Consider the following 16,982-nt stretch of genomic DNA (forward strand, 5'->3'; position numbering starts at 1 on the left):
CTTGCTGACATTAGGGATGTCCTTTTTTGGGTAGGTCTGAGTACTGCAGTAAAAATAAATGAATAAAGCACAAGCAGTATTCTCAAATAAAAAATAATTTTCCTTCAGAATTTGTCTCCTACCTGCTATTAATTTGATTCATAAAATTTCCACGTAAATCATGTGAAAAACTATTTCTTTGGCTCTAATTAGTACATGTTTTGTTCTCTATGTTCACTCCTCACCCATCTTGAGCAAAACCACTTTGAGCAAAATAACTTTGTGACTCCATCACTCTTGAGAGAAAAATCACCTCTTGAGTAAAAGTCTTGAGTAAAATCTGTAGATCCTGTAGATTTTGCCATCCTTTTGGAATCAATATTACACCTAAGTTTTATTTTTCAGTAATTGCCATTTAACTATTCTTTTTAATTTTAGGGAAAATATAATTTCCTGTCTCAGAAACTGAAGGCTTTGGTAGTTCAGCAGAATTCACAGAATCTGTCTGCAGACTGTCTGCGAACACTCTGTTAGCCTTTATTCAATCCTTTCAGACTAGTCTATTTGAGATCTGGGCCTTCTTTATGTCTTCTTCTTCTGGGGAGCTAAAATTCCCTTTTCATGCAAAAAAAAAGAATATTGATCTGTTTTAAAGGCCATCTACTTTGCTATGTTTCAAATTAAAACAAATAATAACACCTTGGGCCTAGGTAAGGCAATCCACACTGTGGAGTTACTGAGAGGATCATCTGCTAGGCATGTTTGGCTTAATTTGGAGTGGAGACTAGGACAGCAGTGTCTCTTATTTGGAAAAAGTAGGAATGAGAGCTCTGATGAAGACATCCTCTTCATGTTGCTGAAAGGGCTCCAATTCAAAGCCAGAACAGAGGGCTACGATTCAAAGCATTTGATGCATCAGTTTTGGCTTCACCACCTTGTGTTATGCACCCAGACGTGATATTTCTCTTCGTACCTATCATGCAGAACATTGGCATAGGCATGAACATAAATATAGGAGGTTTGATCTGGTCTGGTTTTGTTCTAACACACAGTGCGTTCCCAGCACACCTAGTCATGACAGGATGCAGCAGCTGTATGTGGTATGGGAGAAAGTGCTGAATCTATGTAAATGTGCAAGAAGGTTTTCTTGGGATTATTCCTACATCTGCCAAAAGACATATGATTGTAATATTTGTAGGACTTGCAAAAGGCCTCCCAAAAGGACACTGGATAGGAATCTAATGACTTCCATGGAAACTTTAACTTCGGGATACAGAGTGTTTCTGAATCTGTATGGAATTTAGCAGTCTTCTGATATGTTTGATATTTCCATCAAGTCACTTTACCACTTTTTTAATAGTAGCCTTGCTGAGAAAAAGGTTGCTCCACTTAGTTATTAGGTAGAAGATGGTAGCTACAATTGCTTAGGAATTTCATAATAGCAAACATAGAAGAGATCAATGCTGTAAATTGAGACTACAGCCCCTAATCCCCTTCTGGGTTTAAATTATAGTTTATTTCTTTAATTTTAAAAGGGAATTTGTTGTTGTTCTTTTGTATTTTATTCTGTTTTCTTGTTGGTTTGTTTTGCCAGAAATGGTGGTACTCAATACCTTTTACACAATGATTGGTTTTATATTGCTGGAGATAAGATACTAATCCAGAAACTGAGAGAAACAGAGGAGATGGAGCAGAAGTTGAGACTCCTGCTCTCAAAGCAAATGGGCCACTCATTGGGCTTCAATGGATCTTCAATTCAACAGTTCAATCAAAGTAACTGGAGGTGTACAGACAATGCCTCCAGGCAGGTAGGTAGGACTTGTACATGGCAGATGCATCAGAAAATGAAGGGGAAACTGAGCCTAGGCACTACATATGGGTATCTTATTGTGTAAAACCTGTACAGTGTTATCACCTCTAGAAGTGCAATTGCTCGTACCTGTTATTGGCAGGTATCAGGCATTTTTAAAACTGCTGTGAAAAAAGAGTGAAAAAATATTTATTTAGACTTGTGATATGCTGAATTCAATACTGTGATCCTGCATACGCTAAGAACTAGAACCCTAGAGAGCCCCCTTCATTTTTCACATGCTTGAATATCTAACAAGTTTCAAGAATATGATGATCCAGGACAACAGAATAACACAAACGCCACTTAAACTTGCTGCTGTATCTCAACAGAAGCCACTGTACTGGGTATTTATTTACTGTTGTAGTAATTGTCATTGAAAGAAAAAAATATGAATAGTTAAAACCGAATATCACTTTAAGATCCCACATGAAATAGGAGATTGAATATCTGATTTTTACATCATGGATGTAAATAGTAAATGCCATTTAAATTACATAAGAGATTACATTACCAAAATTACTAGAAAATTAAATGGTATCTAAATGTTTCTCTAATTTAATTACGCTTCATAAACCTTCACAACAAGCTTGGCTTTGTGGAGAGACTTCATGTTTAGATTTTATGTTACAGAAGTTGTAATAGACTTTAGGTTAAACTTAAAGTATTTTCCAAAAATAGAAGTAAAAATAGAAGAATCTTGTGACCTGAATATGCTTGTACAAAGGAAACTGCTTTTACAAACAGGTTTAAATTAGTTGTGTGGCCAAAGCTAGACTAGAGTTTCACATCTACTTAAGTATTTTTAGAAAAGGTAACACCACTATTATTACTTTTCTCAGCAGACCACCTTTTTCTGTATTTTTTGTAAACAAAATTACCTTCAAATTCCTTCAATTTTTGAAGACAAAATATGTCACATGAAGCCTCTTGCTCTTTTCCCTCTCAAAATATAAGGCTGTTGTTTAGGTGCTACAAGAATCTGCTCTAATTATTGTCTACAAGTGTACCATTAGCCTGGGAACAGCTAACTGCCTTTAATTGCTGGAAACAGCTGGGTAATTAATGCTACCCAATTAGTATAAACACTTTATAATCTTCTTTGAATCCTCCTGTGACCCTCTTGGGTAACATACCTCACAATTTGAAAACAGAACTGGAGGAGAAGTTGTGAAATCTACTATTAAAGGCGGAAAATTTAATTTCTGTCTAACCGAAATTTATACATCCTTCATCATAGTCACTCCCAGTGCTTATTATTATGATTATTTATATAGCTGTAGTTATCATCCATTGTGTCATGTTTGTACATTGGTGAGAACAAGTAGCTTGCATCCAAAAATGCTCAGAATATAAGACTTTGATTATAGTCCATAAATCCAGTGATTAGTCCATAAATCTGTGTGCCTGTCTGTAGCAAATCCCTGTGGAGATATCTCCAGAAGAGATACAGGCAGTTCAGGCTGCAGGAGGAAAGGGAACTTTATGAAGAATGTATGGCATGGGGAAGACTTGAGGAAAACATTGTGGTTTTCTTTACTGTGAAGGAAAGGAACGAATAAAATACAGCACTTTCCATAAAGTTAGGGCTTACTTTGTAGACTAGATTCCTATTGATGCTCTCCCAACTTTCCCTCAGGGTTGTCTGCACTGGATAATGCAGTAACAGAGCAAATTTACCTAAGTTTTCTGAAAATAATATGAGATAGAGTCTATTCAGATGCAAGAGTAGGTCAGGCTATGATAACCCAAGAAACTGCCCAAACTGTTTCTTTCCTGAGACTAGCTCATGCAAAACTAAATCAGTTGTAGCTGAAATACTCTGTAGTCCGAGCTCTCTGTATATTTGGACCTCACAGTTATGTGCTCATGGCCAAAACACTGAACCAGAAATCAGAAAAATTGTCTTTTCCTGTATGATTTATGCTCCTTCAAAAACATAAGGAAAACACTGAATGCTTCACTGAAGTTCAGTCTAGCATTTGCTAGTGATAACAATGTATGTACATAAATATCTGAAAATAATTTTGTTACTCTAGGACTCTTTATATCTAGTCAAATACTGGTATATTTCTTTGTGTATGTTCAATGGGATGAAGTACACAGAAAGACTGCACTGGTAGGTGAGAATTAAATTTAAATCTTGTTTGGGGGTTACATGTTAGAATGAAATTCACAATAACTCCTTAGAAAGAAAGCCAGGAAGCAAACCTAACTTCCATAATCAAGAACTGGTTAGACTATTACTGACTGTTAGAATTCTTATTTGTTCAGTGCAAAATTATGATTGAAGAGGAAACGCTTAGTAGAAAACAAGAGAGGAATTTTCAGAGCCCACAAATTACAAAAAGCATAGAAATGTAAACAGGATGTTGCTGACTTTCAGTTTTGTTGGTTGGGTTTTTAAATACATTCCTCTGAAATTCCAATCATCTGTGTAACACACACTTGAGAACAAAATATCTGTGCATTCTGTCAAGTTTATTTCTAAAATCTTTTGTTACCTTTTTTATAACATGACAGTACTGTCCATTAGCTTATTTCTTTTATCTTGATTTAAACTACCTTGTCTTGTAAATCCAAGCCTATATTAGGTGAAAGACTTAAAAATATAAACACAGAAAATGTTCAGAGACAACCATAAAAAACTGCATTAATTTGTCAAGAATGTTTTACCTCACAAATCATGCACTCATTTTGTGAAAAGACAGTAATTTTAACATGTATTTTAAGTACTGAAGCAAACAAGTAAAACCAAGGAAAAGATAAATTGTGCCTTGTACAATTAATGAAGTAGATGAAGAGACAGAAAGCACTTTAACAGTATAAATAGGTCTATTGAGTAACAGACAGATATTAAGTAGTTGTTTACAAACCTGTAAATTTTACTGTGTTGTAGTTTTCAACAGTGTGAACAGGTAAGATTTATGAGCAGTCCTAATTTATTAGACTAACAAGAGTTTTCTATAATGATATCCTAAGCCAACACAAAGAATAAAGTTATGTGAGTCTACTAACTGTAAGACAAATTCTCAAGAGAATTTAGCAATAAAAAGAATAGCAACCACCTTTCCAAAATTTTCTAAATATGGTTATTTTTTCTCACATGTAGAATATACCACACAAAAAAATTTTGTGACTCAAAACAAGTTCTTTATTACTACTGTGAAAATTAAAATGGCCAAAATTATCTTGGAACTTAATTTCGTTAGTTTTTATTGGAACAAAAAAATACTAAAAGGATTGCTCTTGGCTGAATTTACTAAAAGTTAAGTTACTCATTGTTTCATATCACTGTCTGCCATTGTACAAGAACAAATATTGTGATAAACATGTGACATGTACTGAACCTTTGCAAACCTTTAAAAAAAATTGTATATTTCCAAGAAGACAGATCGCCTTTTTCTGGATTGTAATGCCATTATACATTGCGTGCTTTTGTCCTAAAGGAAATTTATCAATGAGGCACTTCTATCTTGATCGACACGTGGATAACAAATGCATAGAATGTACTGCAAGGGATATTAAAAAAAAAAAAATAAAAGAAAAGAAAAAATTATATGTTCAATGAATGAACATCTAAATTTTCTCTGCAAGCTTTGTTTTATTTTAATAACATTTTGCCCACAATAGTTTTAGTCAGCTGATGTCTTTTAGCTCTATTGAACTGGGATAGTAAGACATATATAAATATTATGATGATAATAATAATAAAATAATAAATACATAATCTTTCATTAAAGCAATAAACTTATTAATAGCCAAGACACCAGTTTGAAGACACACAGTCTAATCAACAGAAACAACTTTCTTATACTTAGCTTAGTAAGAAATAAATTGTTTCCCTTGCTGTCTAAATTATATTAAAATGGCCATCTTTCACCTTCCTTCAGGCCAGCCATTCCTTGCCTATGTGTATCCTCCTGTACCACTGTAGTACAGAGTATCCCATTCTTGGCTATATACAGGTAGGCCTAAACAGAGCAGAAAATTGAAAGGTACTAATATTGGGACATTGTATTAAATTCTACATTTCCACTAATGATGATGGGAGCTTTAACATATAGACCATCTAAGGAAAACACTTACATTTAGTTGGTTTAGTCTGTTCTAATTTGAATCTGAAATCCATCCTCTTTTTCTTCCTTTATTTTTTCCTATTTTCCCGGCCCACTGTAGGAAGTAGGTGGCACTTCCTGTTCCATTCTTTCCCTTGAAATGGAGAATCTGTCAGACAAGGAGAGGCTGAGAACTGGGACTGTCGAGGCTGAGAAGAAAAGGGTCAGGGCAGAGTTTATCAAAGTGTATAAACATCTGATGGGTGAAATAAAGATGAAGCCATACTCATCTTAGTAGTATCCAGTAACAGGCAGTTACTCTCCTGTGAGGGGCAAGAGTCACAAATATAAAATAATTCCATCTAAATGTAAAAAGCCTTTCTTTACTGTGAGAATGATTGAAAACTGGTATAGATTTCACAGAGAGGTTATGGACTATCCATTATTAGAATTATCCAAATCCCAACTGGATATGGCCCAGGAGAAACCTGCTCTAGGTGACCTTGCTGTGAACAGGGAAATTGAACCAGACAACCTCCAAGGTCCTTTTGGACCTCAACTACCCTGTGATTGAAAATATTATACAATTTTAGCAGAAAAAAAAAAGTAAATTGCTAAGACTCATATTGATTTTTGACCGTCCTCTAGGAAGGACAAATATCTTTAACTGCTATGAATCATATGAAGTTAAATGAATTACTGCTTTGTGTTTTGGTTTTGGCATTTTATGGACTCTCTTCTTGATTGTTTGATTTCATTTGGTTCCAATCTATAATGTCAGACAATCCAAAGGAATGATATGTTAGTTAACTATAGATACTTTAGAGGGGAGGAGGAAGAGAAAGAAAACTATCTACTGCATAAGCAGTATTATCAAGTCTGTCTCATCTAAATGTGAATACATATTTACTTATGCACTGAATTATTCAATTTGGAGCCTGAGAAATTATAAACAATCTCTAAACTGTGATTTCTTTGTGGTAGTATCTGTTGGAAACCTAACATGAGGTTTTGAAAGGTATCTGGATGAACAGGAGACTTTAAGATGTACCTGTATATAAGAAAATGTGCATAATTATTTTGCCTTCTGAGCTACTTAGTCTGTGACCTTTCATATGTAGTTGAAAGTATTACAGAATTATAGGGTTGAAACAGATGCCCTCATATTCTCTTAGCATAACATTTGCCATTCAGTTTAAAAACTGGAAAGCTTCCATGTCCTTAATGTTGAAACAAAATTTTTGTTTCAAACAGATTAATTTTGAAGTTGTCTACTTCATAGTCCATCCAAAAATCGTTATATTACTCATGAGCAGATAGCAATTCTCTCTTATATCCAATTAATTGCTGTCATTGTCCTCTGAATCAGACAAATGCTACCAGAATGCTAATCTATGTTTAGTAACAAAGGCCTTGGGGGCTGCCTCAAGCCAGGCTTCTAATTTTTTACTTAGGCAATTGACCAATCGTCCCTTTAAGGAGTTCTGATCATATGTTTATTCCTGCATACCAAATATATACATAATGTGTATTACATGAAAGTTCAAATATTCAGAACATGAGTTGGGAAAACCTGACTATTTTGCACAGCTTTTCATTATTCTGGCACCATTCAATCTGTCTGTCTCATCAGTGCTTAGTGAGAACACATTAGAGAGAATGTCACCTTAAATCACATATCTGATATTTCATCCTTGTGTTCCTTTGCTTGAGAATTACAGTGCCATTGAGTACTGTCGTATCACTGGCCGTGCAAATTTCTATCATGGTGGTAAAAAGTGAAGTGCAGAAAATATTTCTGATTCAGATGCAAAGCTAGATTTCAAACATGCACCTTTACTCTTCCTGCCCTTAAAGTCAGAACAATAAAACTTCATCTGTGAATAGTGTAGACCTATTGCTGACTGATGGTTTAGGGTGTGTGCATACTTCTTGTTACAGTCATTGTTCCTTCGAAGTGTCTCTGTTTTCACATGACAAACAGTTACTAAATTTTGTAGGTGGTGCCCCAGCTGGCTTGAACTTTAGTATGTGCTCAATTCATGTGATTTTGTACCTGAGAAGACAAATTGAATCCCAACCACAGCATTGTGATTTTTGTTAGAGAGATTCTCTTACAGGACAAAGAATTGTGTGTTGAGTACTCATCAGTTTAGAGGAGATTAAGTAAAAAGAAAATCACAGCTGGTCTTGTTTTAGAAGTTTTTATCTATTGCAGATGTATTCTTTTCAAGCTATTCTTTCATGTGCTTCACCTATCCCTACTTCCTGTGATGACTTAGTTATTCAGGGCCTTTTTAGGTTTACAGTCCAAAACAGCACTTGATTTCACCTCCAAAACAGTTTAACTCTTTCTTGCTTTTATTAATAGAAGGAATTGAAAAGTTTCTGTGTGCTGTCAGTTCTCTCATCACATGTAGTGCATAATTAAAAAAGAAAGCTTAAACCAGAGATTTCAATACATTTTTAAACACTCTCTCTTTGTATATTCTTTCCAACCTAGATCTCAAAAAAAAAAAAAGGATGAAAGAAAGATTAATGTTCTTTCCTGCCTGAAAGTAAAAGTTCAAATTCTCATATTTTAACTTAGCACTGGGCTGTCAACTCATAGCACTCATGCTTGAGAGGGTTACTTTCCACTGGTTTTGGTAAAGCTGGGATACTGCATGGAATAAGACAACATCCACAAAAGCAGAGAAAAAGTACGACTTCAGAGTGAATCAACTGAGATATTCACCTGATAATAAGTACACCTTTTTTCATTCTGTCCCCAGTATGCCTTCTGCATTTGCTGTGGATAGGTTTAGTTTTTTTATTGATTTCAATTTGCTCTTGTTTATTTAGTCTTGGGAAGTAGTCAGCATGGGATGTGGAGGAATAACCCCCCATCCCGAACAGAACATATGGGAAGTGAATATTTGAATGTTTTTTAAAGTAAGGTTTACAATTTGGGGCATTTTGCCATCCCGTGTAATTCTTTTGGGACTTAGAGTCATCTGTTATTGTTGTCCATGCTGGACTGAGAGTTTCTCCATAACTCCTGACTCGGTCAGTTTGTCCAAGCACTGAGAAGACCTGAGGGTGTATTCTGAGCTCTGGAGTACTCAGCTGTGAGGTTGAAAGCATTGCGGTACCCTATTCTTGACTGACTTAAACCAGAACTGAACAAAGTACAGAGCCCTGTCTCCCCTGCTTTGTTAGGGCTGTTTTCTTCACATGGTAAAAAAAAAAAAAAGGTAGTGAATATTTGAATGTTTTTTAAAGTAAGGTTTACAATTTGGGGCATTTTGCCATCCCGTGTAATTCTTTTGGGACTTAGAGTCATCTGTTATTGTTGTCCATGCTGGACTGAGAGTTTCTCCATAACTCCTGACTCAGTCAGTTTGTCCAAGCACTGAGAAGGCCTGAGGGTGTATTCTGAGCTCAGGAGTACTCAGCTGTGAGGGTGAAAGCATTGTGGTACCCTATTCTTGACTGACTTAAACCAGAACTGAACAAAGTACAGAGCCCTGTCTCCCCTGCTTTGTTAGGGCTGTTTTCTTCACATGGTAAAAAAAAAAAAAAGGTATAAATGTATAAAGTACTTACAAACTTCAGCACTTGTGGTTTATTCAGTCATCAATCACGTATCATCTTCTATGTTGATAAATGTTCCAGGAATACAGTAATAACTCACTTTTTTTTTTTTCTAGGGCTTCAGATGTCAGAGGCACAATATGTAACAATTAGACTAAGGACTCTGCAAGGACTCAATTTTACATAGTAGCAAAATAATTATTTCATAAAGAAAAGTGATTTTCATTCTTTCTCTTTGCCCTCATCTCTCAGAGACAAAAAAGGAAGAATAAACAACAGATCCATCAAGAGTTGTTACCTAATAGCCTGACCCAAAAGTTAGAGAAGTAGATTGTTTAAGAAGCCAGATTTCAAGAATCAATAAAACGAAAACATTTATTGGAGAAAATGTGAGCTAATATCATGTGAACTTGCTGATTTTTTATGCACCATGTATAATACAATACTGCACTTCACTTTGTCTCCCATCCTTCTATCCTGGAGAGCAGAGTGGGTTTTGGGTTTTTTTTCAATGGTAGCTGATATCTTTGATAATATTATTTTCTCACGCATTGTTGTTAATGAGACCTTCCAAAAATATAATGTTTAATGTAATTCTGAAAGGAAAACAAGTTTGTAGCTGTGTTAACTAAGGCATAAAAAAGATACAGAATTATAAAAAAGGTTTTTTCCATTTATTTTTTGATTTTTAGGATGTAGGAGTTCTCCATGAAAAAAAATAGAACCCCCAAAATGCAGCAGCACCCTAAAACCAAGAAGCACTCTAAACTGTAAGAGAAAGTTTCTATTAAACAAAGTTTCTTTTTTTTTTTTAGGCTGGCAGAGAGATAAAAAGGAAACCAATTAACAAACAAACAATTGATTTGTTGATTTCTGACTAATATTTTTTAAATTTAATTAAAAAGATGTTGCTGTTAACAATCTTTCCTGAAAAAACACTGCATGCCATGGTTTATACATATATGCTTACTAAAAAAACCTAAATTTGACATTTGCCATCTGTATTTTTTACAGTCTATCAACTCATCAGTTATGCATAATTAAGGCAGATCAATAATTTGAAAATGTCTTGAAGAATTGATTTTTTATGAACTTTGTGAATTATTATTTAATATGACATCAGTTCAGAAGCACTGTGGCACCGCTCACTAAAATGTGAACTATGACAAATTTGATATGTCTGCATATGCCATTAAACTGCAGCAGCAGTCCTGTTAGTTTGACATCTTCTCTGATTTTGTGTTTAATCCTCTCATCATTCACGACAATTGCGTTTTTTACATAAACAGTGAATATAAAGTGACAAAAAAATAAAGTCAGTGCAGTTTCTGCACCTCATTTTATAGCAACAGATGGAGTGAGCTGAGGACATTAAAGTAAATTCCAAAGTTACTGCGATGAAGTATTCAAGGTAGCTGCAAAAATGTTTGACCTAGAGCTCCACCTAGAGAAACATTAATGAAAAGCAAGCACTGATGTCTAAATCTCGATTTTTAAAGTTCAATGGGTTGCTGTCGGCCACAGGTGCATTTAGTTGCTCAAGCTGATGTAAAGTGGCAGCTTATTGCAGCTTATTTGCATTTTAGAATGAATTTATTTTAATTATCATAGAAAATTCCTTCACTTCTTTTCCCTGATGATTTAAGAAGATGAATAGCCATATTTAGAGTGCTATAATTTTGAGACTGCTAAAGAATATGCTGGTTTCACTTTTATACAGAAATCCTGAATAAACACCTCTGTAGAAAAATAGGATCTTTCCTTCACTATCCTATCTTCATATTTTACACTAGTAAGTGATATTTTAGACAGATTTCACATCCAACCATGTAAAAGGCTGCTCTCCAATTAATATTAGACATCAGGCTGAATCATAATGTCATGTTTTCTGGGCTCTGAGGATGAGTAAAGGATGAATTTAAAACTGAGATTTTATTTAATGAATAATATTATGATCAGGAATGTGTCAGAACTGGTTGTAACAGCGCCAATATGTTGGGAAAGCAATTGACAAAGAGACTAAGATGGGTAAAAGAAAAAAAAATGCTTATTGTATTTTTCACCTCTACTCTTTTTGGTGCAGTATGGAAAGCAAGGGGCAAATACTGCATCTTATTGGCAAATACTGCATCAACTTGAGGAAAATGTTCTGTGACAGTGGTAGAAAGTGATATATGCTAATTTGTAAAGAGAAAAAGCTTCCTGAAATCAGCATATTCTCTTCAATATAAAGTCATACTATAATTTTAGTAGCATTTCACCAAATATAGATTTTTTTTTCCAGGTAGGCTGCAAATCACTGTTAAGGGAACAAATTATAGTATAATAGTGCTTACCATTAGCTTTCTTACCATTAGCTTTCTTACCTTTCCAGAATCAGAGGTCAGATACAAAAAGAAGAAATATTTGAACTCTTAAATAACTTTCTATAACGCAGGGAAATAGCAGAATTCTGATAGTTTGAATACTGAAGGAAAAAAAGTCCTTCTGAGAAGGAAGTGAAAATAATACTTGAAAATACATGGAAGAGCTTTACTTTTGTATCTATACACATGACAAAATGTGCTAAAACTTTTCAAGCTCATATAAAACTTATTTTATAGCTTTCTAGGATTTTTCACTTTTAAGAGTATACAACAATTTTTGTTTTGTGTATATTTTACTAAATTTTTGTTTATTTGCCTTAATTTTTTTAAAATACAAGATCTGGCAACATGTACCTTTCAATTGTCCTGAATCATTGTAGCAACAGTAGAGGTTGGTGCAGCTTAAAAGGGCTAATAGCTGAGGAAGCTTTCTCTTATGACACAGTTTGAGGACTCAGAGCATTGAGTGCTGAAAAAAGAATGTAGGTCTGGGATTTTCTCTTACTGAGAATTCCCAAGTGTGGGAGAGAAGATGATAGTGGGTGTGTTAATACTCTGTTTTGTTTTTCCGTGTCTTTCACATTGTGTAGAAGAGTAATTTGTGTGGGTGGGAGTACATATATTTGGGTTATTAAGAATGTGAACACAGCTAAAGAGCTCTCTGAGAGTGGGAAACCTGAACTTCAATGACATTAAATCATATATATAATTTTCACTCACTACTGTAATCCATGGATTTTGTTTACCAGTTTCTATATTTAGAAAATAGATTTTATTGGAGGAAGGGGGGCAATAAATTGGATTAAAAAATCAAAAATCCATACAGCATATCTCCCTTAGGTAAAACTTTCTAGTGCATGGAATATTGTTGACCAGGGTGTATGGAGGGAATTTTTATGCATATTTACACATTTTAATCCTTGTACCTTCCTAAGGCTAACATTCATAATTACCACCAAGTGGACATTATAATCCCCAGCAGAAAATAACTGGCAGTTTTAGGGAAGGAGCACATTCAATAAAAAGGCAAATTCATAACTCTAACCAAAAAAAGCTTCTTTTAAACAATAGTTTCGAATGCTTCACATGCCCCGCCACTTGCAGTCAGGTTTTTAAGCTTTTGAATACTCTGCAACTCAGAGTTTCTCTGAAGTGGTGGCTTGGTGAATGTGATTATGTTGCATGTGTTGCAGCTGACCTGTTTGTGCTGTGGGAGTCTGATGCATTTAATTAATGTGCCCTAGGGAAAGGCAAGCTCTTTCCTGGGGGCAGTGAGGTAAGGAAAGGTAATAAATAATGGAAAAAAGATTTGGAAATTACTTTAGAGGACATCTAGTTAATTCCCTTCTTCACAGTACATTACATAAGTGTATTGTTCCTAGCTCCCATAGGAGAAAGTCCTGCTGTTATCAGTGCACAAGAATTGTAACCTCGCTTGCTGTCCCTAAATTGTACTCTGAAAAATACAGAGATTTTCACTCTAAAGGCACAGGTAATTTTCTATAATTTAACAAGACTAAACAGAGTCCTGAGCATGAGTCAAGGCAATCCCAAGCACAAATACAGGATAGAGGGTGAAGGAGTTGAGAGTAACCGTGAGGAAAAGGACTTGAGGCTGCTGGCGGGTGAGAGGCTGGACATGACCCAGCCATGGACACTCACAGCCCAGAAAGCCAAACGTGTCCTGGGCTGCATCCAAAGCAGTGTGGGCAGCAGGGACAGGGAGGGGATTCTGCCCCTCTGCTCTACTCTGCTCTGCTGAGACACCACATGGATTGCAGCTCTGGAGGCCCTAACATAGGAAGGAAGTGGAACTGCTGGACTGAGTCCAGAGAAGAGCCATTAGGTTGATCAGTGGGCTGGAGCACGTCTCCTATGAAGAAATCTGAGAGAGCTGAGGGTATTCAGCCTGGAGAAAAGGATGCTTGAGGGAGAACTCACCACATGTAAAAGGGCTCTACAAGAAAGATGGAGAGGGATGTTTTACAAGGGCATGTAGTGATAGGATGAGGGCTAATGGCTTTAAACTGAAAGAGAGTAGATTTTATATCAGGAATAAACGCTTTACTGTGAGGGTGATGAGGCACTGGAATAAGTTGCCCAGGGAACCTGTGAATGCCCCATTCGTGGGAGTGTTCAAGGCCAGGCTGGATGGGACTTTGGGGAACATGGTCTAGTTGAAGGTGTCCCTGCCCGCAATAGGGTGATTGGAACTTGATGATCACTGAGGTCCCTTCTAACTCAAAGTATTTCATGATTCTATGGTAACATGTTGGCATTATACTGCAGCTTTTGTAATTGCTGTTTCTGCAATATGAATATTAAGCCTGATGTTCAAGGCACCTGGGGGAAAAGGTTAGAGGAAAAGAGAATAAGAGATGTAAAGATGATGGAAAATGGGCTAGGCTTGTCAATAGCAATCAAGAATGCTGCACATAAGGAGCTGTGGTACTGGAACTGCTTTTCCAATTGAAATTACAGGGAATTCTAGCAGATTTTTTTGTCTCTCCTTTCTGGACCTGATTCTATCTATACAGGGTTCTGTAAGATGGCAATCAACTCAAATAATATTAGCTTTTCTTTCTGGAAGTGTGAAATGCACTTGGTGCTGCCACTAAGTATTCTGAATATCAATGAAAATTAATGAGAAAGAGGTGTAAAATTTAATTTCTGGATATGGGTGGTCCCTATGCCTTAGTGCTTTTTGAGTGAAGGAGCATTTTTTAAGTTCCTCACTTTACTAACATTGAAATAATTGATTTTCTTCATTTCTTTCCCTTTTTTTCTGAAACAGTATATAGATTGGGTTTCTTCAAATACGTTGCTGCAAAAATGTTCTCTCACTATGATTGTAATTAATAGAGCTTCTGTTGGATGTGTCCTAAAACGGACTTGTGTTAATATGCACTTAGAATCCAGAGTCTCTAACACCTAATCACACACTGGGTATACTCCCAGTTGTCTGGATCCTGAAATTCACAGCACTTTGCTTACTCCATTGGGGTGCAAGAGAATCTACATCATGTCTGTAGTTTACACTCAAATATCTGACAATTTTAACATTTTTAAATGCCTTTTAGAGGCATGGTGAATAAATAAAAATATTTGTATATCATTTAAAATTTTTACAGTAGGTCAGATGTACTCTGAAAAAAAATTTAAATATGATAAAGATGTTCCTGAGACCTCATTATTAATTGGCATTGAATATTCTGTATTTTCCATTTACTTCTTTAGAGCTGCATATTCTGACTATTTTTATGAATAGATGTCTTTTCAAGAAGCACATCAATTTTGACATGGTCTTGGCACCTGTCTTCCAAATACCCCTGAAAATGATCTAGAAAAGTGATGTATTTTTATGTCTAATTGTTCTACACAGCGTGATCTAATAGGCACGTTCTGTAAACAGAGATTCAGGTTCTACACAAATATTGTAGCAAACAATATTGTCTGTAAAAGGAACGGCTAAATGAAGATGGGAGTGTCAAATCATAAATAAAGAAAAGTCAAGCATCTTGATATTTACAGAATCACAGAATATTCTGAGTTGGAAAGGACTCATAAGGATCATTGAGTGCAACTCTTAAATGAATGACCTATTTATTGAACCCGCAACCTTGGAGTTATTAGCACCTTGCTCTAAACAACTCAGCTAATCTTGGTATTCTCAGAAACTAAAATTGTTAGAATTAACTTCTAAAGTTATTTTGAAACACATTTTTTTAGGTGAGAGCTACAGCATTGGAGGACTTTTAATGGGAAAACATTCTTATTGTGTCTTGTCCTCCCTTACATAACCCTTTTATTTACATTGCAATATTTTCCCATAAGACAAAAAATCAGTCAATTTTAAGATGTTTAAAGACTAAAAATAAAAAAAAAAAATAAAATAAACCCTTCCATCACCACTATCAGTGCTGTTTCCTAAAGCAGTTATTTCTGTGCAGGTTGCAAAGACTACCTGAGACAATGAGTAGCTATAGGAACACCACAGCATGATGACTTGTTCAAATATGCTGCTCAGGCCTCATGACTGAAGACATGAATTTTGTCTGCATATTAATTTTAAGCTACTCTAGTGCCTGAGATAAGCTGCATTCTTTGGGGGGTTTTGTGAACTGTGATAAGGCAACATATATGACATTCTTGGGCTTTAGGAAGTGGGTGACCTTCTGCACATAATTGAAAGAGTCACACAAGATTTTGTGGTAGAGTCCTCAAAACCCCACAGGGAGGTTATAAAGGCTCTAAATTGTTTCTGGAGACAGAAGCACATGCAGTTGAAAAAGTCACCTTCATCCAAAAAGGCTGTCTAGTCCAAGAAATCTTCTTGTTTATGTAGATTATAATTGTGCACAACATTTATTTTTTTCCTAGAGACAGTAAATCCCTTCCTTTCCCAAATTTCCTGTATCCATGGTTTATAAACAGTACCGCAAGATATGAGGATTAAATTAATTAATATTATCTCTAATAATGATTTATCCAATAGCAAAGACATTTGAAGATAAGAAAACTGACAAGTCAGTCTGAAAAATGTTTAAGTTTGTGGGAAGGTGAATGGGGTAAAATTAGACTTAAGAGCAAATAAGAGTATGTTGCAGATTTTCTGTCAGGATTGTCCTACTATCAGTTAGGAGACACTTAACTAAGATTTCGTCCTTAGCAAAAATCTCATATGTATTGCCATAAACTGTATTTTAGAAACGGTCGTGCTCCCACACTACCCTCATATAAAAGTATCTTTCATACTTATAATATAATAATGGAATTAAACTTTTCTGTCTGCTTTTGTAAACACCGCACGATAAAGGAATTTCAAAATGGGGTAGTTTTATGTACAAACAAATAAAATGCTTGTGTTTCTTTTTTCACTATTATTTTTATAAACCCTTTTTTAACTTTCGAGTGGCAAATTGAATGTTTCCCTACCCTTGAAAAAAAAAAAAAAAGCAACCGATCACACCTAAAGAACCGAAAGAGATAAAACCAGAAAGCAAGATAAACCCCACTCTGATTTGTCCAAAACAGTAAAAGTATTTAAGTTTTGCTGAATCTGTTTTAAGATTTGCAACATTGCTGATACCTTAGAGTGAAAATGCAGGACTATAAATGGCAATGCCAGTGATAATAACAGTTACAATAATAACA

This window comes from Geospiza fortis, unplaced genomic scaffold (genome assembly GCF_000277835.1).
Source record: "Geospiza fortis unplaced genomic scaffold, GeoFor_1.0 scaffold45, whole genome shotgun sequence".
NCBI classification, from domain to species: domain Eukaryota; kingdom Metazoa; phylum Chordata; class Aves; order Passeriformes; family Thraupidae; genus Geospiza; species Geospiza fortis.